Source organism: Galleria mellonella, unplaced genomic scaffold (assembly GCF_026898425.1).
Source record: "Galleria mellonella isolate WM207_F2 unplaced genomic scaffold, CSIRO_AGI_GalMel_v1 utg200, whole genome shotgun sequence".
Taxonomy (NCBI): Eukaryota; Metazoa; Arthropoda; class Insecta; order Lepidoptera; family Pyralidae; genus Galleria; species Galleria mellonella.
The window spans coordinates 3,758,890-3,786,261 of record NW_026442034.1 but is presented as its reverse complement, the minus strand read 5'-3'; the positions used below and the strand labels follow the sequence as shown (position 1 = coordinate 3,786,261).

The 27,372-nt window shown below is 33.5% G+C and overlaps 1 protein-coding gene across 1 annotated transcript in view; it reads right to left on the bottom strand.

Moving 5' to 3' along the window:
- Positions 1-27,372, bottom strand: part of LOC113518491 (arrestin red cell) — a 96,103-nt gene that overhangs the window by 53,419 nt on the left and 15,312 nt on the right. Inside the window, exon 2 of the mRNA XM_052894288.1 lies at positions 42-107. The gene's annotated coding sequence lies outside the window, so the exon portion shown is untranslated. The remainder of the gene's footprint in view (positions 1-41; positions 108-27,372) is intronic.

The window sequence follows — 27,372 nt, the reverse complement described above, 5'->3', positions numbered from 1 at the left end:
GTTTAACTCTGTACCTATACTGAAATGGGGTTTTAACTTACGTATGTACGGGCGGCTAGGCGGCGCGGGGTTCCCGCGAGACTCTCCCACGCAACCCCTGCATCCAACTGTGGACAACGAAATAATAATAAATATATTTAAATTTAAATAAAGAATTATAAATGAATACCTTTATTTCACAAATAACTCAGAAGGCCATTAGCCCGAATGATATGTCATTGTTGCAAGCATTAGTATTTTACGGCATCTAATGGTGGGAACACACTGCTACGCATTCAGAGAACAAGCGCTAGATGCCTTTGATGGCAAATAAAATACTTCAATTTGGGTTTGATAATTGAAAAAAAAAATGCAATAGAACCTAACTGGAACAAATTTTGTATTGTAAAAAATAACAATAATAATAATTGAAAATTCAGAAACAGTACATGGATACAATAGTAAGATGTCTTTGATGGTAAATAAAATTCTCCAATTTGGGTTTAGGAAATTGCAAAAAATTGCAATTTAACCTAACTGGAACACATTTTGTACTGTAAAAAGGGTACATGGTTACAATTGTAAATCCACTTTACGCAATTAGTTTATGCTGCTAGTTTATCAAGTAAGGAAAGATAGATGAGGATGAAGATGATCCAATCAGATAGCTTATGGCCACGAATTCATCAGAAATCAACTACAATAGTTTTCAGGGAGGACCGCCTGGAGATCGATCTGACAGGTAGCTAGCTATGATAAATTATGACTCATTATTTTATGTGATACTTATCAGAAATATTTTTTTTTTTATTTTGACATTTATTGTATTTCAATTTTTTTTTACGAGTCAATACGAGTACCACAATCTAAATAACTTCTTCCTGTAACACCTTGGATAATATTATACTTGAATGAAATTTGTAAATAAAATAAAAATCACAACTAGGTTCCAAGTGGTAACCAAATAACATGAATATTCACATATTATATAAATAAATATATACATCTCATATCGCATATTGTGTTACTCATTTATAAGGTAAAAATGTAAAGGGAAAACCACAATGCTATAAGAATATGATATTAATAATATAACATATCAAAATTGAGAAACAGAAATACAAATATGAATTAAGCCTGATTATTACAATACTTGCAAGAGATTGCTAGATTTCTAATTAGGTTAATTTTTTTTTTATGTTTGTTACCTCATAACCTGGTCAATTATAAACCGATTTTTAAAATTCTTTTATTTATCTAATGGACATACTTACAGAGCGATCTAAAAAAACGTAATTAAAATCGATTGAGTAGTTCAGTTTTCAGATTAAACTAACTTGTTTTGCCACAATTGAAGTAGCTTTTCTTGTGAAACACAATCACATATATTGTTTCGAGTTTTTAGATATTTCGTATCTACGTTAGTAAAATAATATTTTTTTCAGATTTACTAAAAGATATAGTTTTAGTATATGTGGAAAAATATAATATAATAAACTGAGTTAAAAGTTTTAATCGTTTCTTTCTGACAACACGACAGACAAACTTTTGCGTAAAAGTAAAATTCGAATCCATTATTAATATTGTCCCATTGGTCAGAGTGACACGATGAATACTGTGTCGGAAGAGGCCATACACTGGTTATAATTAGTTGCGGCTACAGGAAGACCTTCGTCTTTTGGGTGGGACAGATGTTTTATAGGACATGACGTGTTCGTTACAAGTTCGGCCTTTCATCTTAAAAGGGACTCTATATGGAAGATTGGCAAATATGTATTCATATACTCAGTGAATAAAACCTTGTTTGAGTATATTTATTCAACCGCAAATAGTATTTTTAATACCAATTTTTTTATCACCTGTCGGTTCACCATAAATATCGATAAGTGCGAAATAATCACATCAATCACTATGCCGTCAAACTAGAATACTCTTTGCTATAAAATACTAACGTATAGGAGTAGTATCATTGCTAACACCACAATACCGGGTAAATGTTGCGTTTTGGTTACATTCTCTTGTTTCACCACAGATAACACTTTGGTTTAAACCAGAAGTTCTCAGACTTATTTCTCATAGACCACTTTCAAAATTTAGCTGGTTCCAGTAAACCCCCTGCAGCTACATTTGTACCATATTCCCAAAACTCGAAAAAAAAAATGTGAAGATTAGATCTAACTATGGAAATTTGCGTTGTGACTTACATCCAACCACGATTTAATACTTTTCGAAAAAAAAAGTGAGAATTGATTGGTTAATTAATTAATTGATTGTGCTGTAAGTGGATGTTAAAAAAGTAAAGTTGACCAATCAAAAAAGTAATTCCATCCAATTTTATTTTTTTGACATCTACTCGCAGCACAAGCGCACAATTTATCAAATTTAAATCCATTTATCGATAAAAACAATTTAATTAGAGTGGGCGGTCAGCAATCAATTTTCACTAATTTCATTTAAAAAAAAAAACTCCTCTTTCCGCGTGGTAGAAATAAAAAAAATATTGCATATTTTTCTGTTGTATTTATTGAAATATGTAATTATTACACTATTACTTATTGTTATCGTATTACATTAAAATATGATTGAATTTTCGTGGACCTCCGCTTACGAATTATGAGTCCCCATTTTTTTGTCACGCTAACTTACACCTTGTCGAATCTCCAGTGGACTCTTCGAAGTCCACCTGCACCACTTTGGGAACTAATAGTTTAAACGATAAATGTTTAGATTTCCATTTTATAGATTATACTACATATCTAGCAATATTCTACTTCATAAAGCTATAGTAACAAAAAATAATGTTATTTTAATTAGTGGACGGATTCTCAGGGAGGGATCCGTCCACTAGCGGCAAGCGTGTATGAAAAGATTGATGAATGTGGAAGAAGAGAAAGAGGTTTGTTTGAATCGAAGCATTTGGCGTTCCATTGTTTCTGCCTACCCTAATGGGAGACAGGCGTGACAGATATGTATGTTAATTAGTGGAATAATTTTAATAGTAACATCGTCTAATAATCTATAAATATCAAAAATATTATAATTATAACACAGTAAGTAGAGTAGATTCAATCGTTAACATAATGCAAGTATAAATAGTCGTATTATAAATCATCTGCGCAATGAATGATATAAATTGTTATCAAGAAAATAAACAGAAATAAATTATAATTATTTTAATCAAGGTAATATTTACATTGACGTATTTAATAGCACGTGTTTTGCTATATATAAAAATATAAACATACCAGCTAAGAACTAACTCTCATGTCGTGAACTTATGACACGGTCGGAAGTCATCGGGTTCATACAATCGGTAACATCGATATGACATGCGACACGACTCAGATAAAGTGTTAAAATAACCATATTTACGAAATATAATATGAATCCGATGCGCTTGTGGTGTATTATGAGTCATAACAACGTCATAACTTATGACATTGTTATCAAGAAAATTAACAGAAATAAATTATTTTTATCAACGTAATATTTTCATTGTCGTATTAGCACGTGTCTTGCTGTATATAAATATAAACATACCAGCCAGAAACTAACTCTCATGTCGTGAACTCGTGACACGGTCGGAAGTCATTGGGTTCATACAATCGGTAACATCGATATGACACGCAATAATACAACTCGACAGATAGTGTTAAACTATCATATTTACCAAATATTTTATGAATCTGATGTGATCGTGGTGTGTTGACATTATTATAATAAAAAAAAATAGAAAAAAAAATTAATCAATATAATATATACATTAACGTATTTAATAACACGTGGGTTGTTACATAAATACAAATATAAACATACAAGCAAGTATCATAATCTCGTATCGTGTTCTCATTATACGCTAGAAGTGATCGGGTTCATACAATCGGTAAAATCGATATTATACGACCGTACTAACCACGATAGTGTCAATAACCATAATTACCGTAATTATATAATATAAACCCGACGTGCTCGTAGTGTGTTATGATCATGAAGCGGTAGTATGATTCTAAATTATCGATGAATAAAAAATATTCAAGCTAGACACTACCGAAATGTCACACGGCGTATAACTCGTGACGCTGAAGAAGTCATCGGGTCATAGATGGTAAAGTCACGAATTATGAATTACGGTTATACGTTTTCATAAAAAAAATACTCATAAACTTTTAACGAATTATGCCTATCGTGGACAACTGACTCCTGATTTGACGCCATTTTGAAGTCATTGTGCTCGTACATTTGGTAAAATCGACACAACATAGTGATATAAGTAATTTATGTATTCTAAAATTTCTAATATTGGAAAAAAGAGATAGTAATGGGGTCCTTAATTTTCATTGCTAACTACATACCCTGTCAAGCGAAGTACACGCGGGTCTCCCTGGAAACCATCATGTTTAATAATTGTTGAATTCGTTACGATAGGCCAATTAACCTGCTTCCATTCTCACCTATCATCCTTCACTGGTATCCCGCTAGAGTATACCAATAGCGTAGGCGGGGTTACTATTGCATTATCAAACTAATATCGATTGTTAGTAATACGGATTAGCAACATCTACATACGCTCCAGATCAATCTACAAGCAGCGCTCTTTGGAAAAAAATCGTTATGAATTCCTGGTGAATTCGTCACGATGAGCCCGTACTCTGATAAGCCGGGTTGCCATTTCATTTTCATGCATAAAGACCTATATTTTTTATGAGACTTAGTAGACAAACAAGTTGACGGCCCACCTTTGATAAAAAATGTATAAACTATATGGGCTTGTAACATGTTTTGCACGTGGTAGCTGCTTTTAATTATTTCGACCAATGAAATTATATCAAGAAACTATATAATGGCAACATACGAATTATCCGTCAGTTAATAAAAACAAAATTCTTTAATATTTCTAAATAATTCTTATTAAAAAGCGTTCTGATAGTAAACAAAGCGTTTATTTTGCAGTAAGATTCTTAATGTCACAGAAATTTTGGATTTAAATGATGAGAATATATTCGAGAATTTTTAAAGCAATATGAAGGTAGTTGCAAAATATTTTGCAACATATACTGTATGTTCAAATAGTGTTTTACAAATAATATTTTCTTTCGTTATCAGACTACTTTTTAAATAGTTATCTAGAAATATAGAAGATAGATTTATTATTTCTAATAACACTAGTTTACATGAATTTTGTTCATAAAATGGAATATATATGGTTACGTTACTTTGGGTATCTACATCTCAGAAAAAATATTTAAAAAAATCCAGCACGTCACTTTTTTGAAATATTTATTAAGAAGATTTTTAATAAAAATATATTTTTTTAACTACAGTCCATTGCCTACATAAATAATATATGTTTCGTTTCATGAACAAAAAAAAGTTTTTTTTGTAATCTAGTGTAATTGACAACTCAGACTCACTTCAGTGAGAACGTTCTTAACGTTGCACGTGTTTAGTTATATTATATATATAAAAAAAATACATTAGGTACGGCGTCCTGTCAATCGCATTCGCAATTGACATTGGTATTAAAAGTAGAGTAACGAAGGATGCACGTGTTTTAAAATATAATATTGAATGTCGTGTACACGTGCTCGCATAGTATCACATTATGTTTGTACAGACTGGTACAGATAGTAATAGTAGATATTTGATTAGGTATATCATAAATTATTGTACATATATATACATATACAATTAGATATATAGCTAATATCAGTATATCGAGGGGACAGGGATTGTTAGTAATGAGATTTAATAGATCCATTACTAGCAATATAACCTAAGAGGTCTAATTTATCACGGTGGCCCAACTGACCTGCTTCATTTTCATCTATCTATCATCCCTTACTAGTACCCCATCAGCATATAACTACAGCGCAGGTGGGCTTAACATTCCATTTTCATCCATTAAAAAATCTTCACATTTCGATATCAATTTCTAAAAGAATAGATGGCTGTTCCATAAAACGAACCACGACTCTAATTTGTTTCGAGATTTTAATTTATAAAAAAACTACTATTTCAACGGTGATAAAATGCATATGGGATTAACTTAGGAATTAAAAAAAACTAGCAATTAAAAAAAAAAGATTTATCAAAAATTGTCCAGTATTTGCGATGTTATGGTGAAGCTTAGTATTGGCACTTTCGAATTCGAATTGGGAAAAAATCCAGTCAATTTGAAAACCTTAGATTTAACTGTTTTTTTATGGGGATTAAAATGTAATTATATTGCAATTAGTTTTATTGAGATTTCGTCGCAAAGTAACGGGGGCTTGTATTATAAGGACTAGGTAACTTTTTTTATAACACAGGGGGCAAACGAGAACGTGGCTCACCTGATGGTAAGTGACTATCGCCGCCCATGATCACCCGAAACACTAGAGACATTGCAGGTGTGCTGCCGAATAAATAACAAATGTTTGCAAGTGGTAACCGTCACCTATAGACATAAGCAGTATCATGGACATAACAGAGTATACTGTTTCGCCCATGATACCCCCCCCCCCCCCCATTCAACTGATAGAAAATCTTAAATACTCGTGTCGATAGAAATACTTATTAAATATTGTACAATATATGAGTTTTATGACCTGAGAGTCACCTCTACGATATGGATGGAGGAGAGGTATGTCGCCGCCGTAGCGTGCTAGTTATTAGATTTCCGTCACATCAATATTGAGACGCTTTTACCGCGGAAACCAATAACGGCCCTTCCCTTGTAGGACACGCTTCGATGTACAGTCATCACCAAAAATCGATAAAGGTTAGATACACAGTATAATTCCGGTCACGGTTCGTTCTCGGTCTAGTAAAATATTATTACCAAAAGCAATATGTGTATTCGTATATATAGTACGAATGTACACATGATATTGACTGGAATGATATTGGATTGTTATAGATACATAAACAATCCACTATCGAAGATTAATCTATAATTGTTTCTACCTGATAATATTTTATTATACTGAATCGGAGGTAAGACCAAGTATGAACTGCGATTATAGTGTGAATCTGGCCACGAACCAGTGGGAGACGAGAAGTCGTCTGTATATTTCTCCCATCTGCGTTTATCTGTTAACAAGCAGCTACGTTTGTATGGCCGTAATTCGGTTTTTGAATGGGGTGACATTAAAATTATTGAGTACAATGGTATAACGCCAAATAGCGCTCAAAAATGGCAACACATTAAAGATACCATGGGCATACCAAAGTACTCTGTGATGTCATGGGTCTGTTAATATCTATAAGCGATGATTTCGACTTTCGGTGAACTGCCAATTTGATATTTCAAGTTAAATGTAAAAAATACAAATGTAGTTGAAAAAAAAAAACGCACCAAAAAATGCCCGAATTGGATAACATCGTAACACTTAGGTTAAAATTAACTAAACAACTATTTAAGAATAGGTTAAATATATAGGTTATGTATAAGCAATGATTGAAGTTCATAGAAGCTCTGGAGGTTTGAATGTGTTAATATAATTTTGTAGCTGACTGTATCTGCATCTTCTAGATCGATTGATTTATGTTTCAGGCTTCACGTGGAAACAATGAAAAAGTACGGAAAACAAATAAAGCTGTACAGTACTAAATAAATAGTTAATATATATTAGCTTAGTATACTTTAGCTTCTAATGAATATTAAAAGGTAGATATATCTATAATATATTATGTACTTCAATACAATTTTCTCTGTTCTTTTTATTAAAATTAGACTTTTTTTAACTTAAAGTAATTTTTTTTTATGTAACTTAGAATGGCAAGCAAGCTGACGGCCCACCTAATGGAAAGTGGTAACCGTCGCCTATAAACATGAGAAGTACCATGAACATAACAGAATATATGTTTTCGTCCATGATACCCCCCATGCGTTGCCATTCCTGAGGACTTAGGTGTTATTCCTCTGTACTTTGTAAATTCACTGCCATATCCCACCCTTCAAACCGAAACACAGCCATGCAAACACAATTGCTTCACGGTTGAAATAGGAATGGGACAGAAGTAGCCAAGCAAACGACTTTTGTACAAAGCCTCCTCTGGTAAAAAATTGTGGTGGTGTATAAGTATTTTTGTAATTCATATGTGTTCAAATTTTCAAAAAATGTCAACAATCACTAATATAAATACGACGGTACTTAAATTTCTGTACACGTCCACAATATCGTAATGCGGTACACGTTCCCGATATCGTCGCGGAAAATTAAACGCGTCTCCATAGAATTACAATACATTATGATCTCGTACTATATCGTGACGGTACGATACGATATTGTGACGTGCCTCTATAAGTTATATACCCGATGCGAGGATTTAAAAAAAAACAACTACGGTATTAGCGACTTTGTCCCATAAAAAAATATTACACGGTAAATAACTTATTAAAGGTTGGTTGTCATTTTTACGGTTAGAGACAACTAAAGTTTATGACGGTCGTTAACGTTCAAGTTAGCAATTCAGACATTCATACTACGAGTATGCATAAACAACATTTCCTGTCATAATATCATTTGAACTGCGAAGATCCTTTGTAAATGAGTACATATACGTCCAGTTTTATTTAATAAAAAAAAAATCGTCATTTTTCAATTGTTATAAATTTAGGAAAATACGTAGAGAAAGACCTAATAACACTTGGTTTTTTTTTGGTGGGTGAAAATGGTAGGGTAACCCCGCATGCGCTAATAGGATACGCTGGCGGAGCACCAGTAAAGGGTGATAGATGAGAATGAAAACAGGTCAGTTAGCCCATCATGATGAATTCATCAGGAATTAACCATGATACTTTCCAGGGAGAACCGCGAGGCGTTCGACCTGGTTGGGTATATTGCTAGCAATGGGATTCTCAGCCTCCATTACTAACAATCCCTTTTCCCCTTGGAACTTTTCCACTTGGTTGAACTGTATAAAAAAATGGAAAATCAGAAAGAAAGTGAATTCTTTGAAATGAAGAAAAAAAAAGATTTTATGCTATTCAAAATGTTAATATCGATACAAGAAATGATAAAATAAACGGAACAAACTCTTTTACATTTTATACAGATACTTGTATATTTTTACTTTTAATGAAGAGGGTTAGTCTATAAAGAATCCATTATCAGACTTGGAATTTAACGTTGAAGAGAAATACGAAAATAATCCCTTTCAATTGAAAAAAAAAAAAGGTATTTTCAAATCCAGCCATTATACGTGCAGAGAGACAGAGATTAGATAACATCCACATAAAAACCATACAAATAAAAAAAAAATATTTTCATTTTTTTTTATACAACTTAGAATGGCAAACAAGCTGATGGCCCACCTGATAGAAAGTGATAACCGTCGCCTATAGACATGAGCAATACCATGGACATAACAGAGTATACTGTTTTTGCCCATGATACCCCCCATGCGTTGCCATTCCTGAGGACTCAGATGTTATTCCTCTGTACCCAGTAAATTCACGCCATATCCCACCCTTCAAACCGAAACACAGCCATGCAAACAAAACTGCTTCACGGTTGAAACACGAATGGGACAGAGGTATCCAAGCAATCGACTTTTGCACAAAGTCTCCCTCTGGTAAATTAATATTATAAATAATCTCTTACAGTGGAATAATATTTTGACAGACGGTTCGGGGTTTACCATAAATCATGTCAATTTCCTAAAGTTCATTCAATCACATTTATATTTAGTTTTACAAAAAATATCAAATACAGGCTGTATGAAGCGCAGGCGTGGAGTATGTAGTTAATGATAGAGTGGCAGCACAATAGTAAAGCCACATTTTTAAGTGACTGTTTTCATGTATATTTTTTTTTTGTACGTTACGCGATATCTTTGCTAATGCTAAACTACAAATTCTAATATAGACACAAAAAAATCCATCTTAATATTGACTGAGAAATTCGTCGTTTTAAAGTCGCTACAATTGAAACTACCTAGCTATATATATATTTTCTAATGGGTGATAATGGAATGGTTACCACACCTGCGCTATCGGGATACTCTGGCGTGGCACCAGTGAGGGATGACACGTGAGGATGAAAAGGCAGGTCAGTTAGCTGATCGTGACGAATTCCACTAGAATTAACCACGATGGTTTCCAGGTGGAACCGCGTGGAGGTTGACCTGATAGGGTGTATTGCTAGCAATGGGTCCCATTACTAACAATCCCTTTTCCCTCTACCTACCTATATTAAGATCCTATATTATACTTATATTAGCTTTATAGGTAAAACGTAACAAATGTAAAAATTTTTTTTAAAGGGTGAAATTGGAATGGTAACCCCGCCTGCGCTAACGGGATACGCTGGCGGGGCTCCTGTGAAGGGTGATCGATGAGAATGAAAACAGGCCAGTTAGCCCATCATGATGAGTTCATCAGTAATTAACCATGATAGATCTGGTTGGATACATTTCTAGCAATGGGATTTTTAGTCTCCATGACTAACAATCCCTTTCTAATATTATAAACGCTAAAATAAATCTGATGTTTGAAATTATTTAAAGTTAATGAATGAAAGAAAGATATTCTTAAGCTTATAGTTGACAATATATCACTACCTATCATCACCATCATATCAGCAGTTAGCCGTTCACTGCTGAAAATAGGCCTCCCCAATGAGGAGAGATTTACAAGTAGTTGCCACGCTTGGCGGCCGGATTGGCAACTGCAATTAATCATAATCTATATTACGTAAACAATATTTAAATGTAAATACAAAGGACGTAACCGTGGGTATATATCTAATTTGGCATATTTCTGGGAATAAAAATATTATATTAAATTACAAAATACTTAATTTAAAATTTCCCCTATATTAGAAAGAGTAGCATAGCACGTCAAATTATATTTTTCCAGGAAAATATATTTCTGAGCGGGGAGACGAGATTAAAATTGTAGAAAAATGCAAAGAACTTTAATATTGCTTCATTTTAAAAAGATAGAATAATATAATAGAGAAGAGGATGTTTTTCATTTTCATTGAGGAGAAAAAAAATACATTTGAGACCATAAATAACTATTTGATACATTGATAACATGGTCATTTGATCCCGGCATAGAATAGGTCACCCCTTTCTATCCTGTGGGCGTCGTAAGAGCCGACTAAGGGAGGGCGAGGAATTGGTAGCAGCTCTCCTCTTAAAATTATAAAACCTAACTGCGGTTGCCAACCCGCCTGCCAAGCGTGGCAACTGCTGGCAAATCTCTCCTCATTGGGGAGGCCTATTTTCAGCAGTGAACGGCTAACTGCTGATATGATGGTGATGATGATACATATGATATAATTGGTTATCCATAAATTTAGGCTTGCCTTTATTCTTTTTTAAAAGAAAATTGTCATAATATTGTGTACTGCTCTACCCGCTGACATGGATGCTCCTTTTCACTTTGGGTGTGCTGAAAACGAACTCTGTTAGAGTTAACCTTGCCTTTGTACATTTGCTTACCTCTGTCATATTTTTTATGTATTGTTAACGTGTACAATAAAGTATAAACAAGTTAAAAAGAAATTTAGTATACACGTATTATGTGGGATTGTGAAGGATAGGCTTTTTATCCCGATTAGTAAACATATCCTGGCCACACGAACGAAGTTGCGAGCAAAAATTAGTTCTAAGCATACAATAAACTTTATTTCTATAATATATATTCTAATTTTACTTTAGTTAAATAATTATATTGATAAACTATTGAACATCAATGATAGAAGGTAAGAGGAACAGTCATTAAAACTACAAAAGATAATTCGGAGCTGACATAAAGGTGACTCAGAAGAACAGCTCGGGGGGTCCTACGACGTGTCTCGTTATCAACACGTAGCACGCACAAAATGACCGTGATAGCATCAGTGCTGCAGAATTGCAGACAAGTGACGTAAGCTGCCGCCTACTGCACCGGGCGCGATATATGTCCGACCGTGAACTTTTTAAAAATAACTATGAATGTGTCGATCACTAATGAATGCTATTCCACACATTGGGGTAGGCAGCAACAATAGAACGCCGACTACTTCGTTTAAAATTTTGAAAGTATAGAGAAATGCAAAATAATAACTTTAAAATAACAAAAGAAATGTAGTCGATACGGTAGAATTCCGATCGTTTCGACAATACGGCAGAGTTTGTGGTAAAGCATTATAACACGTCTACGGAGCTAAGATCTTTCACCGTACGCAAGAAATTCAAGTCCGGAATTTTGAATTAGATTTCATGGTAGACCCACTGGTCTCTTTTACCTGTTTCACGTTTAGTAGAACTTAATTCATTATAAGTATATAATAACTATCGTGAGTCATACTGTCTTGTAATAATTTTTATCAGTTTTACTTACGTTTTAAACAGTTCGTTGATCTCGAAGTGCTGCTCGTGATACAGTCGTGAATCGCGCTCATGAATTAAGACTTTTATCAAATGTGATATAACTGGCTACTGGCAATACCTCTCTAAGGGAAGGCCTATGTTCAGCAGTGAATAGTTAAAGGTTGGTACTATTGTCGATATAGGGTAGTATCTTAAATAATAATATAGTGAGTATCTACATAACGTAAGTAGACGATGACGTCGATCTCATTTTTCAAAATGCAAAAAACAATTCTTATTGAGAGAGAGGCATAGACTGACCTACTATTATCAGTTACACGGTGTGCTCTCTAACGGAAGACTCGAGAATCTCGGTACTGATGGGTATGCAAGAGACGACTTATGATAAAGCAAGAGATGTCTTCTTTTAAAGCACTGAGTTGGCAAACAAGTATACGGCTCACCTTATGTTATGCGATTTTCGTAGCCTTCATAGGCTACAATACTAGGGGCAATACGCACACATTGGGGAGAAAGGGATTGTTAGTAATGGAGACTGAGAATCCTATTGCTAGCAATATACCCAACCAGGTCGACCTCCTCGCGGTTCTCCCTGGAAACTATCATAGTTAATTCCTGATGAATTCATCATGATGGGCTAACTGGCCTGTTTTCATTCTCATCTATCACCCTTCACTGGTGCTCTGCCAGCGTATCCCGTTAGCGCAAGCGGGGTTGCCATACCATTTTCACCCATAAAAAAAAATACGCACACATTGTTGACCCTAAAGAAACCTCTTTTCTCATTTTTTTAATAGCCCCATGTTGTCTAAAGATTCTTTATCTTTTGGCTTTAGCCTTTGGCACTCGTACTTTATTTCGCAACCCATAAATGAAGAATGAAGCGCGAAGGTAGATAAATATAATAAAAACAGCAAATGGAAATTCCCGTGTTTTTATTATGACTGTAAATAGAAATCTCATGAATATTAGTCTCCGTATATTTTAGATATTTGTACGATTCGGTTCTGTACATCGAGAGGACCGTTGTTTGTTCTCCAGACGCTTCGAGACGTAAATTGTTCGATCACGTTTGTTTTTGTTTATTTCGGCCTCAGATGTAGAATATGAACGAGTATTTTACTCGGTTGGGTGATTTTCATCAAGTGCAATATCTGTCTAATTTTAGTGATTTTTTTTTGTTTTGAGTTTTTAGAAAAGTTTATGTCTTCGAAAAGCATTTTATAAAATGCTTCTTTCTATATTTCGGGGGCAAAGGCTTTTCTAAGAGCACAAAGCTAAAAAATTTGGATAGGGGTAACATTCATTAAACTCCCTTTACTTTATTTAGGTTGTTTTATTATTAGGTATGCCCGTGTACAGTTTATTGTAATATTGACTTTTAAACTTTTGAGTTATATGGTTTACGGTTTATAAGAGACGAGAATTAACGCTATCAGTTTTTTTTTTATACAACTTAGAATGGCAAACAATCTGACGGCCCACCTGATGGAAAGTGATAACCGTCGCCTATAGACGCATAAAATAATAAAAACGTATACACAAAAATAAACAGTCGAAATGAGAATAATATTTTTAGAAACCGGTTATAAATATTCTCATGATCACTGCAGTAATCCCCAGTGTACGTATATGAGTAAGTGAGATTTTTTCAACGGAATGAATGAATGATAATATTATTTGCTTGAATACAGTTCATTACACCTGTAGTATTTTCAATGTTTACAAGAGTATCAGTACATTTAGACTTCTCGTATGCAAATATTTAATTGGACTAAAAAAACTACTACTTATTCATACTAATAAATGAGAAAGTTTGAAGATGTTTGCATGTTGGTCATTTAATCCTCCGACTGAATGCATTAAATTATAAGGAGGCTTCTGTTTGGGTTTTATTAAAGAAAGTTGTATTAAATGTGTACAATACAGCTGTAGTGTACTGGGGGGGAGAGGGAAAGGGATTGTTAGTAATGCGGATTATCAGTCCCATTGCTAACAATATACCCTAACAGGTCGACCTCCCCGTGGTCCCCCTGGAAACCATTATGTTAAATTACAAGTGTACTTATCACGATGGGCTAACGGATCTGTCTTTTCATCCTCACCTATCATCCCTCACTGGTGCCCCGCCAGTGTATACCGTTAGCGCAGGCAGGGTTACCATTCCATTATCATTCATTAAAAGCCTTAGCGTACTTATTTTTATTTTCAACACAGGGGGCAAACGAACATGTGGCTCACTTGATGGTAATTGACTACCGTTGCCCATAATCACCCACAACACCAGACGCATTGCAGGTGTGTTGCCGGCCTTTTATAAAAGGAATATGCTCTCTTCTTGAAGGTTATGATGTCGTACCGGTTCGAAAATACTGCTGCTGGAAGTTGATTCCAAAGAGTGTGTGTGGAGGATAAGATAGTGTTGCGGGATTGTATATAATGGGCACAATATGGACACATAGCTTACGGTAGCCATTTACCACGAGTATCAGATGAACTGCATGCTTATTTCTCATATTTTTTATACAAAAATAATTGGAATTTGTTACAAAGTTTAAGAGATTAATCAAATTAATACATAGACTACTTGACAACATGTTATTTTAAAATAATTTATAATATTGAAATCAGATAATTATAGATGATTGTAACCATAAAATGGAAACCGTTTATTTGTGTTGAGCGTGGAAGATTGATTTAACAACTGGCAGTTTCAAAATATTTGTACAAACCAATTAATAGCTAAAATTAAGACGATAACAACATCAATTAATTTTCAAAATCAATTTGTAATAGCTTTATTTTTAACTCTCTGCGCTCGCGACATCGTGTGGGCGGTTTTTATATTCTCCGTGGGTATAAAAAATTTTGTTACAATAGGAATATTCTAAATGTCGGCTTAGAAATTTAGATCATCGTTTATTTTTTTATGTAACAAATAAACTGACGGCCCACCTAAGTGGTAACCGTCACCTATAGACATGAAAAGTACCATGTATATACTATACTGTGCGGTCCATGATACCCTTCATGTGTTGTCATTTCCAAGGACTAAAGTGTTATGGCCCTGTACCCTGTAATTAATTAAAATTTGTTTTTTTTTTTTTTTAATACAACTTAGAATTGCACACAAGCTGAAGGCCCATCTGATGGAAAGTGGTAATCGTCGCCTATGAGCAGTACAATGGACATAACAGAATATACTGTTTCGCCCCCCATACGTTGTCATTCTTGAGTCCTCATACAAAATATACTGTTCATTATATTTTGCGTAACACATGCACAGACAGACAGTCTAGTTACAGTTTTATTATATTATAAATATATAATTACATTATATATATATAATAAAAATAATCTTACGACTCTAATCCCTAATCAGCTTTTGTAATTCAGATAATAATAATTCTTTCATAATCATCATCATACCAGCCATTAACTATCCATTGCTGAACGTAAGCCTCCACCTTGAGGGGCAATGCCAATAGTTGCCACGCTTGGCAGGCGGTTTGGCAACCGTAGTTAGACTTTGGTGATATTTTAAGACGGACGCTGGTACCCATCCTTCGATCATTAAATTCCCATAGACGCCTCTTACACCACCCATGGGAAAGAAAAGAGTGGCCCATTCTTCGCTGGGACTACACGGTATTAATTATTTTTATTAAATAATAATTTTACATTTTATAGCCAGATTTTTTTTATTAAAATTACCTTATACTCGTAGTTAATTATTACAACAGATGAACGTACAAAAATATATTTAATCGCGAATGATTTCGAAAGTAAAAAAATACTCATGTTAGTTCCCTTTCTACGATGATAGTATAAAGAATGTGGATAGAAGAAGATTTCCGCAATATTTTAATAGTCATAATTTTTGACACTTGATAGTACTTCGAACACATTTGATATTATTACAAACCTACTTGTACTTTTCCACGGTTGCGTACATGTATTTTTTCTTTTTTATTGTTTTTTTTTTTTTTAACTTTTATTATTATTGTTGGTAATAAAGACTCTATCTGTCTATCTATTTTTGTTACAATATCAATAATGTATCCGTAATAACTCATCCATCAGAATGTAGTTATTTCTTTGTTAGGAGATTATTATGTCTAATTGATACGTGATAGGGACTGGCCTTTCACGAATTATGCTCATGGTCCATAGATAGAATATTTTACTTATATGTATAAAAATAATGAAAAAGTTTATGAAAATTTTTGTTTCTTATATTGTCCATGTTAGGAGGTCTAGGCAGTTAAGAGTTGTAAAATTATTAAAAAAGTTTATGATGTTTTTTTTCTCAAAATATTATCCATGTTAGGAGTTATCGGCATATATATATATATATATATATATATATATATATATATATATATATATATATATATATATATATATATATATATATATATATATATATAGGTTGACGTCAGGCAGGCGGCCGGTCGTAAAACTATAAGCCAAATCTTTTAGTAATATGGATAAAACCATATTACGCCGATCCCAAATAATAATTGGGATAAGGGTAGGAAGATGATGATGATGATTATGTATATCCCGTCACACTTAGGAGTAATAGAAATCAAAGATGAGCTAAAAGGATATATCCAAAACCGTAAACCTTAAATAAAAAAGGAGTGAGTAATATATAGCAATATCTATATATTTTAGTTACAATATATATATACTGGTCTAATAATGAATATGTAAAAGTCTGTTATTCAAAAAATAATGTTGGATAACAGACTTTTAATATATTCTCAAATGGATATCCGACCGATATGGGCAATATCGAAATGGGCAATGACCTTTTTCCCACCATCAACGTCCATAGGAACCCAATATATATATATCCGATCGGTATCCATATTACCCCACCCGAACAAAGTTGTAAGCATTGTTAATTATTATTCAATTCCTCTATTTTTTTACGTATACCTATATTTATTAAAAAAAAAAAGTGACTGCAGTTTCAACCGTGACGTCAAACGTTAGGTAATATAAAAACTGCTGAACAGTTTTAAATGAAGTTTGGTATATAGATAGATTAACTTTTCATGTTGTCGTAAATGAGTCGTATTCATATAAATATTTTATTCGAGACTCACGGAAGACAATTTACAAGGTCGGAACCACTGTTGGCATTGCAACCGCCAGCTATTTTGAGATTATACTTACACATTTATTAATAAAAACCGTCAAGGTATGAGACGAACTCGTGCACGTAGGGTTCCGTGTTGTAAATAAATCCATACTTTAGTTTTATAAATGTAAATTCACAAGCAATGAATGCCTAGCAAAAAGGCACAAAGAAACCCTTTTGGTGCGACCTTGTCCGCCAGTCCATCTGTTACAGCGTTATATTTTAGCAACTATGCTATAAATTTGAAATAGTTTTACAATCATTAGCCCATACATATACCAATGGAAATAATTAAAAATCTAATTTTATTTTCTAGGGAGTGCGAAACAGATACTCAAAATTTCAAATTTGACCTACCAGTCCAAGTGGGGTATCATATGTAAGAAAGGGCTCAATTTGTACATTTTAAAACTGATTTTTATTTATTTTTATGTTACATAGTTTTTCTGTTATTATCGAAAATGTGGGGAAAAATATATTCCTTCCTTTTATTTCGGAAGTTTCAGAAATAATTACAGTTTATAAAGATACATTTGATCATAGGAAAAATAAAAAGATTTTTCTTATTAGCATTGTTTTTGAAAAATTGACAAAAAAAAATCCAAAAAACAACAATCAATAATATTAGGTGTCTATACTGTATGAAAAACAAAAAAAAAAAAAGCAATTTTTATATATTTATTGTACGGAACCCTCGGTGTGTGAATTCAACACGTACTTGAAGAGTTTTATTTTACTTATCAATTCTTGGCATTATATCGCTTGACCAATCGTCACGAAAAAGGGATTATATGTAGTATTCTGAGTATACATACCAAATCAAAATCTGTTTAGCACTTTAAGTATGATCGAATGGTAAATATCTAAGTAAGTAAATAACAAAAAGATATTTTTATAATATAAACAGGAATGTAGGATTTTAAAAATGATTATTAATTCACCATATAATCACTGTTTTTATCAGAGGGAGACTTTGTACAAAAGTCGTTTGCTTGGGTACCTCTGTCCCATTCGTGTTTTTAACGTGAAGCAGTTGTGTTTCGGTTTGAAGGGTGGGATATGGCAATGAATTTACAGGTTACAGAGGAATAACACCTGAATCCTCAGGAATGGTAACGTATGGGGGGTGTCATGGACGAAACAGTATACCCTGTTGTGTCTATGGTACTACTCATGATTATAGGTGACGGTTACCACTTTCCATCAGGTGAACCGTCAGCTTGTTTGCCATTCTAAGTTGCATAAAAATAACTTCTTATATACATAATAATATTTCGCATACGATATTTTCCATTACGGTTAAAGAATATATCTCGGTCATGCAAACAAGGCTGCGGGTACAGTTATTATATATTCATGTGAAAGTGAGTTTGTTTGTTTATTTCTTAGTGATTTTACGGTTCAAGCAATCGAGTCTACGCAACTAAACATAGGTAGATGTAGTTTTTGGTATAGAGAAGGAACGAAAACAACCCTGATTTATTTATTTTTGGTTTCACATATTATGCTCTATTGAAACTAGTTTCAGGAATAAAACTAGTTTTATGAATATTGGGTTTCATATCATCATCATATCAGCCATTAACTGTCCACTGCTGAACATGCCTTCCTCTATTGGGGGGTTTTTCTAGTAGTTGCTACACTTGGCAGGCGGGTTGGCAACCGCAGTTAGGCTTTGGTGATATTAAAAGAGGGACGCTGCTGCCCATCCCTCAACCATTAGGTTCCCTTAGTCGCGTCCCTTAGGCTTAAAAAAATCTACCGATCTATACTTATAATAAATCTGTAGAGAGGTCAATTGTGTACATGAAATATATTTCCAAAATAACTATTAGGCGGTGATTAGTGATCGATACTGATGTCAAAAATGCAATCAGTAAAATTTCTGTCTGCCTGACTGTATGTTTGTTATAGAAACAAAAACTACTCGACGGATTTTAACGAAACGTGGTACAATTATTCTTCATACTCCTGGGCAGGTTATAGTATATAGTATTTTTCATCACGCTAAGATCAATAGGAGCAGAGCAATAAAGAGAAATGTTGGGAAAATGGGAGAAGTTACTCCACTTTTAAGATTCCGTCGCGTTAATGGTCACTTTTTAAAATGTAAAAATGTCCACCCGTGCGACGCCGGGACGGGCCGCTAGTTATATAATATTATTTCATGACTTGTACTTTGTTATTTATCTTAATTAAAATATGTCAAAAATCATGGATTTCAAAATTACTTTTGTCCATATAAATAATATATAATCGCTTATTTTATATAAATAAATAAATTGAAGATACGTGTAATGCCGGCTAAAATAATAATAGTAAACCTCTTTTGTATCAGCAAATTAAGCTAGTTTCATAACAAGAATTAGGATAAATATAAATATATTTTACTCACAAAACTAAATATGAAATTCTACCATATTCAGCACCAAATATTCAGTATGCGTACCAAAATTATTTGCTACCAATACAAATAATATAGTAACATTTATTTTGTATCGATAATCGATTGAAGAGACGTGTGGCGCCGACCAGAACTAGTGGATCGCCTTTTATATCGGTAAAATGACGGCTACGTAATCTTTCTTACCAATTACAGATTAATATTTGCACGACACGTGCAGGATTAACGATTGTTAAGGGATAATATTCATAAGCAGTCGTCACTGCACCATAAGTCCTAAATTACCGTTCCATATTCGAACAGTGTCAATCACACTGTCAGTAAGTATAGCACACTTCTCGAGCGACTCTGAAGTCTTTCTGTTCGAACGCCTTCTCTAGTCGGTCCGTTTCCTCTTTACAATATCTATTTTATGTTTATTTATACATTTTTCACATGTCGCCACTATGATAAAGGCGTAGATAATTTTTTTATTTTTTTACAATCATAATTAGATGTCAGAAAAATTATGTCCTTAAATAAGTAGTTTTTTTGTTTAACAAATATAAGTTTATATCGATGACTGATGATGAGATGACTCTCTTAACTCTTATTGTTACTAATATATTAAAAAGTTGAAAGTGTGTTTAGTTACTTCCCGATGCTTTAACGCTCAATTAATTGTTATAAAATTTGGTATACTTCCAGAATTTATTAAGGACTTAAGTTACTTTTTGTTTCGGCCAATAAAAATATTTCAATCACGCGGTCAAAGTCACTGACACGGCTAGTATAAAACTACCGCAATATCATCCCTCATGCGTTAACTCTTTTGGACTAAATAAGCTGTTATATTTATATGTTTTAGTTTGCTTAATTTGCAAGTAAAATTAAGTGGAACACAATGGAAAGAATTGCAATATTATGCATTTCCTTTTGTAGAAACAAACGGTACATAGGACGTTGAACTGCCAAAACTTGGAGAAGCAGAGCCACCCAAGCGGCAATTATAAAAATAAAATTACTAATAACACCTGCGGCTTATTGTAATTTGCTAAGACAATAATTGTCTTTCAAAAATGCTTACTTACAATAATTATAGGTAAGCCATTTGTCTAATTGAATTTCTTTATTAAACTTTAATGCAATTAGAAAGTATAAATGTCGGACTTAATACCATATGTTTTTATTTACCAGTAAATTCAATCGTAGACAGGAATAACAGAAAATGTAATTGACGGTGTAACGTAATGAGCAATATTAAATAAATAATATAGATATAACATACAAAACATTATATGCTTAAACTTTTGAATGGATTTGAACGGAATTTGTTGGAGAGACCCTGTCCTAAATTAACAGAGCATATATTTATGCTAATTAAATCGGGTAAAGCCATGGGAAATATAAAAATATACTGATTGAACTATGTATTGACGTAAATGAATAAAACTCAGTCACGTACAAGCGTCGCTGTAACTGTCATGTACATTCAAATAGTTTATATTTAAAGACAATGGCGTGACGTTCATCGTACGGCCGTGTTGCATATTAAATATTAAAAATATAATACTACATAATTATATGCACGGCCCGTATATTGTACTAAATTAATTGTAGACGTCACAGATAACGAAATAATCGCTTATCATTATGTAGTGACGTTAATTATCTCAATAGAGTATCGACTCACTGAGTATCGGTATTGACTATCAGGTGTCGATTCGTTTTGCATGGGGTATCAACCCCACTTAATGAAAAAGAGAAAAATGTACGAACTGTAAATTGGATTAAGGAAGCGGACACACCTAGACACCTTTTAAAATAAATACACGAATAACGACCTAGAATGAAGCCTGTATTAATTTCATTTAAAACTAGAAATAACATTTTGTATAAATTTCTAGCATAAAAAGTTACCTATTCAATCATAACAAATAAAAGCAGTAAACCCAGTTTATTGCATCATCTCTAGGTTTTATGCTGCTGTTGGATCCAGGGCTTCTCTAATGCTTTCTACTGAGTGAGGTTACTACGTTTTCCATTTCCGATGAGTCCGATTAGGAAGATAGACGGGAGGAAATAATAAAATATGGTACATGCAGAAGTCATTAAAATTTGTGTAACTTTAACATTTATATATGAAAATATTTTCTTGCATTGCATTTATTTTATAATGTTGAATATAGATCTACAGAGATTCTCACTGATTATTATTAGTTAGCTTACAGAATCCAATTTAATCAATAATTTATTGGATAATAGCTTGATTTGTTAAATATGAGAGCGTTTGCAGAGTAATAAATAGCATGACCAAGCTCGCGAAACTAGATCGCACCAGATAAAAATAACATTGAACAGATGGCGGGAATTTTTGCCGAATTTATTGTATATACATAAATCATGTGACACGTCGAGTTTCCCGGATTAGTGTGGAAGTATTCTCGGAGGAAAATCTCCAATATCTGTAGGCAACGAACAGTGTATATTCCAGTCTACTTTGCATCTCGGTTTTGTCATTGAAATCAGCGCCTTTGATGTAATAACTTCGCTAAACGATTTTGGATTCTTGAAATATCCTATTAAAGTCCTTTGGAGGCGAGTAATTTGAAGCACACTTAACTTCGATCGATACCCTTGTATTTATTAAGTATTTCAGGAATGTTGGACACAGTTCTTAAGAAAACTCAACAAGGCTATGAAATAATACAGGGAATTTTGATAATAATAATTTCTACAATCTTGTAACTGTAAAATAATGGGAACGATTATAGCAAACTAGCTGTAACTTGCGGATTTGCCTGTGTGATTTTAACTATTATCTCACATATTAAGCCACAATATGGTCAGATTTCATTCAGCTGTTTATTTAAGCGTGATGAAGGAACTACCGTCCACCATTACAAACATTTAGATTAATATTCGTGTTAGTCGATATTCTGCTGATAGCTCCTAACAATTTTTGTATCGAATTCCAATGTAATAGAAGGAAACTCAAAACAAAACTACGAATTTGTGGAGTATAATGGTATATACGATTGTGTAATAAAATTATTGAAAATAAAATTATGTTATTTTATTAAAAAAAAAAAACACTATCGGCTAAAATATTTCATAAATAAGTAAAGCAACAGCAGACTCACTATTACAGGTTAGTTACTAATTATATTTAAAAAAAAATAATTATTAATAGAGACTAACGAATAGCGGGTTTAAACTAGTTTGTAGGTAAAAGAGAATAATTAAACAGCGGGACAGACGGCGCTAATGAGCCGGGTGCACGTATGCCAATCGAGTGAATGTTCGATTATGGTCAAGGTTGCTTTTAGTCGATACATTTCTATAGTATATTGAAACTATAGACATCACTTTGGGGGGAAAGGGGTTGTAATAATGGGGACTAATGGCTTCATTGCTAGCAAGCCCTGTCAGGTCAACCTCCACGCGATCCCCTGAAATCCATTGCAATTAATACTTGTTGCACTTGTCACGATGGTAGATGCTAACTGACCTATTTGGGGGGGAAGGGATTGTTAGTAATGGAGACTGAGAATCCCATTGCTAGCAATATACCCAACCAGGTCAACCTCCTCGCGGTTCTTCCTGGAAACTATCATGGTTAATTCATCATGATGGGCTAACAGGCCTGTTTTCATTCTCATCTATCACCCTTCACTGGTGCTCTGCCAGCGTATCCGGTTAGCGCAGGCGGGGTTACCATACCATTTTCAACAATAAAAAAAAACTGACCTTTCAAGGACGTCTATCATCCCTCACTGGTGCCCCGCCAGTGTATACTGATAGCGTAGGCGGGATTACCATTCCATTATCATGCATTAAAAAAACTTTAGATATCAAAATGAGTATATATTATCTATTTTACTGAAATAGTTGTTATTTTGCGAAATTCTATATCACTAGTTAATTGATAAAGAATGAGACGTATTAATTAACCGGAACGAAAAATAGTCGAGCCAATAGAAGGGAGAAGGCCTCATGCGAAATACAATTTAACATATTAATAAAAAATGAATCTTACTTATACATATGAATGTATACATAAAATAAAGAAACTTGTTTAAGAGTTTTTTTTATACAACTTAGAATGGCAATCAAACTGATGGCACACCTGATGAAAAGTAGTAACCATCGACTATAGACGTGATCAGTACCATGGAGATAACAGAGTATACTGTTTCGCCCATGATACTCCCCATGCGTTGCCATTTCTGAGGACTCAGGTGTTATTCCTCTGTACACTGTAAATTCACTGCCATATCCCAACCTTCAAACAGAAACACAGCTACGCAAACACAACTGCTCCACAGTAGAAACATGAATGGGATAGAGGTGTCCAAGCAAACGACTTGAACAAAGTTACCTACACAAAATCAATACAACAATAAACTACGAGTATACAAGTAAATATAACATTATGAAATAAAAAAATGAATAGGTATATGGTTTTAGAGTATGTGTGAGTTAGGAAAAAAAAGTCATTTGTTTATAAAAAAAAAAACTAATTAAATCTTTCGATAGTAGAATAAGCAAACGTAGGTTGCCTCAGGATATTTAATTATGCCAAGATTATATTTATCAACGTCAAAAAGTTTATTTATAATGAGATGATGAAGTATAAAAATATAAACGGAATTTTCTGAATTCATTGAAAATGTTTTTTATTAACTTAAGCTAATTACTTCTTTCTGGCAACATTATTGTATTAAAAATATTTTTAATTTTGTACGACATAAACATTGAACATGGTTTTAGTGCAAATGTGTGCGTGCGGGTGTATTTACATGGTTGAGTATGGTTTTGCGGCTTCTCTCACTATAGTGTTTATTTATTTACTCTTTATTTATTGTACGTCTCTATGTGTTACCACGGATCTCTTTACACATTTTTGTTGGTCTGAGAATAAAGTTTTTTTTTCGCCTTTACCTCGTGTACTGTTTATTTATTGACGCTTTATTTCGAGTACGGCCCTACCGCAACTTTACGGATCTCTTTTTATATATATATTTTTTCTGTTAATCTGAGATTCAATGTATGATATAGGTTATTTATTTCTCAAAAGAAATAAGATTATAGTTAATTTAAAATGTATTATATAACAATACATAATATACTAGGGGGAAAAGGGATTGTTAGTAATGGAGACTGAAAATCCCATTGCTAGCAATATACCCACCAGGTCGACCTCGCGATTCTCCCTGGAAACTATCATGGTTAATTCCTGATGAATTCATCACGATGGGCTAACTGGCCTGTTTTCATCTCATCTATCACCTTTCACTGGTGCTCCGCCAGCGTATCCCGTTAGCGCAGGCGGAGATACCATACCATTTTCACCCATCAAAAAAAATACATAATATACTGAAATTATTTACACACTACGGTAATATTGTCACAAGCGTCATTCAGTAAGCCACTACATTTAGATACCTACAGCGAATAAGGAAACTTGATTATTAATAAATATCACGTGGCCCCATTAAAGAATGTCAATTAACAATTTAACCTACTGAAATATAATTAAGCCCTATTCTAGAGAATTCCACTTCTGATATAAGGCTCGTTAATTTTTATGCTACTCTAGTATTTAGAAAGCCAATTCTAACGTCTATAGTTTTACGAGTTTAGCAAGCACTGTCTAGAATATAAACTACTCTAATACATTTTTATTCAAGACTTCATGTACAGTTTTTGAATATTTGAAATATACATATATATTTATATGTATATATATTCCACGCCTGTCTCTCATTTTTTTATGGATGATAATGGAATTTTGGCCCCGCTGCGCTAACGGAATACGCCAAAGGGGTACCAGTGAGGGATGATAAATGAGGATGAAAGGGCAGGTCAATCAACCCATCATGATGAATACACGTGGAATTCAGAACGATGGTTTCCAGGTGGGGGGGGGGGGGACCACATGGAGGTCAACCTTACAGGGTATATTGCAATGGGTCTGGTAGTCTGCATTACTAACAATCTCTTCCTCCCTGCCTGTTTTCCATTAGGATATTTTTTAATATTTAATAATTTCGGGCTTTGCGCGTTTCCTTCGTCATATAAAACAGAAAAAAAAAAAAAATTCACAACGTTCCGAATACTATGTTTATAATAGTTATTTAACTCGAATTATTTTGTTTAATTCCACTACCATTAGTATGTGCGTGACTGCAAACCGTTCGGTACCCAAACTGCGAATAACGAACGGTTAGCACCAGACTCAGAGCAGCGATCTAATAATTTGCTTGAAGATACCTCGTTTAGAGGTGAAACACGTGTCGCAAAACGTGCGTGAATAAAATGATAGTCGGAGACTGATGGCTAATATTGAAGATTGTAATAGTTGTGATCAATCTTTAAGTGTTGGCTTTAATATAGATACTAATGGTAGCAGAACTAAACAAAATAATTCTAATTAAATAACCAGTAATATGGATTTCCGCAAGATAACACCTAGAGTTCAGTAAAACGTTCATAATTACAACGAATATAGGTATGTAAGAACCTAATAAAATACCAGCATGGTTAGATGATCAGACGTCATCATGCAATCAATCTTTCTGACTATGAACAGATGTGGTGTTAAATAATATATAAATACAATAACAATTATTACATAATTGAATATAGATAATAATTAATAATTTAATAATATTAATACGACTATGCTCCTATTTATTAATGCAGTTAATTTATGTATGTACATTATTCGTGAATTACTAATTTGTGCATTCCAAAAGTCGGCCAATAAAGGATCGACAAGTGATAAATGAGTCTATCGGGAGATGAGTTTGTTTTTGTTGTTGCATGTCAAGAAAATATAAGACGTCTAATATTATACATCAAACTTCAGGCACAGGGTAGTAACAACGTATTTACCGATAGATTCCTTTGTCACTTGTCAAGAAGGGCTGGAGTAGTGTTAAATTCGCCTTTTTACATATTTGTATAATATACAAAATAATGTGTGGCACATATTGTATCAATAAAGTTGATTTTAGCTGCGAAACAGAACATGCCGAAATACAACTACAATATTCATGAAACTAAACAACTACTGCTATGGAAAATAGGCTGAATGAGAAACCGCTCAGTAACGTTCAATTTAGTACGAAAGAGTAAAAAAAATTCATATAAAATTATGTCGTCATTTCGACTAGAGAGATCCATTTTGTTCCTTATTTATTATTTACATACAAAATAAACGTTTCATATTAGTAAATTGTGCTTTCGGGATGCCTAGTACCGATTCGACACAAACCAACTCGTTACGCATTCAACCGATGAAAGAGTCGCGGGCAATTTAACCGCCTTCCTCGATTCGGTTATTCACTCTTTGGGCGCGCACCATTTCTGCGTCGATGGTTCATATCAAAGAGCGTGTCGAGCTATTTAGTTAGGCCCGCTAGGTATGTACATAACACATTTTTCGTTATATTTTCGTTACCAAAAATCAAAGCTTTTTCTAACTTAAGACTACTGATAATTCCAAGAACAAAACGCAGTATAATATGTGTGTTCTACATATAAT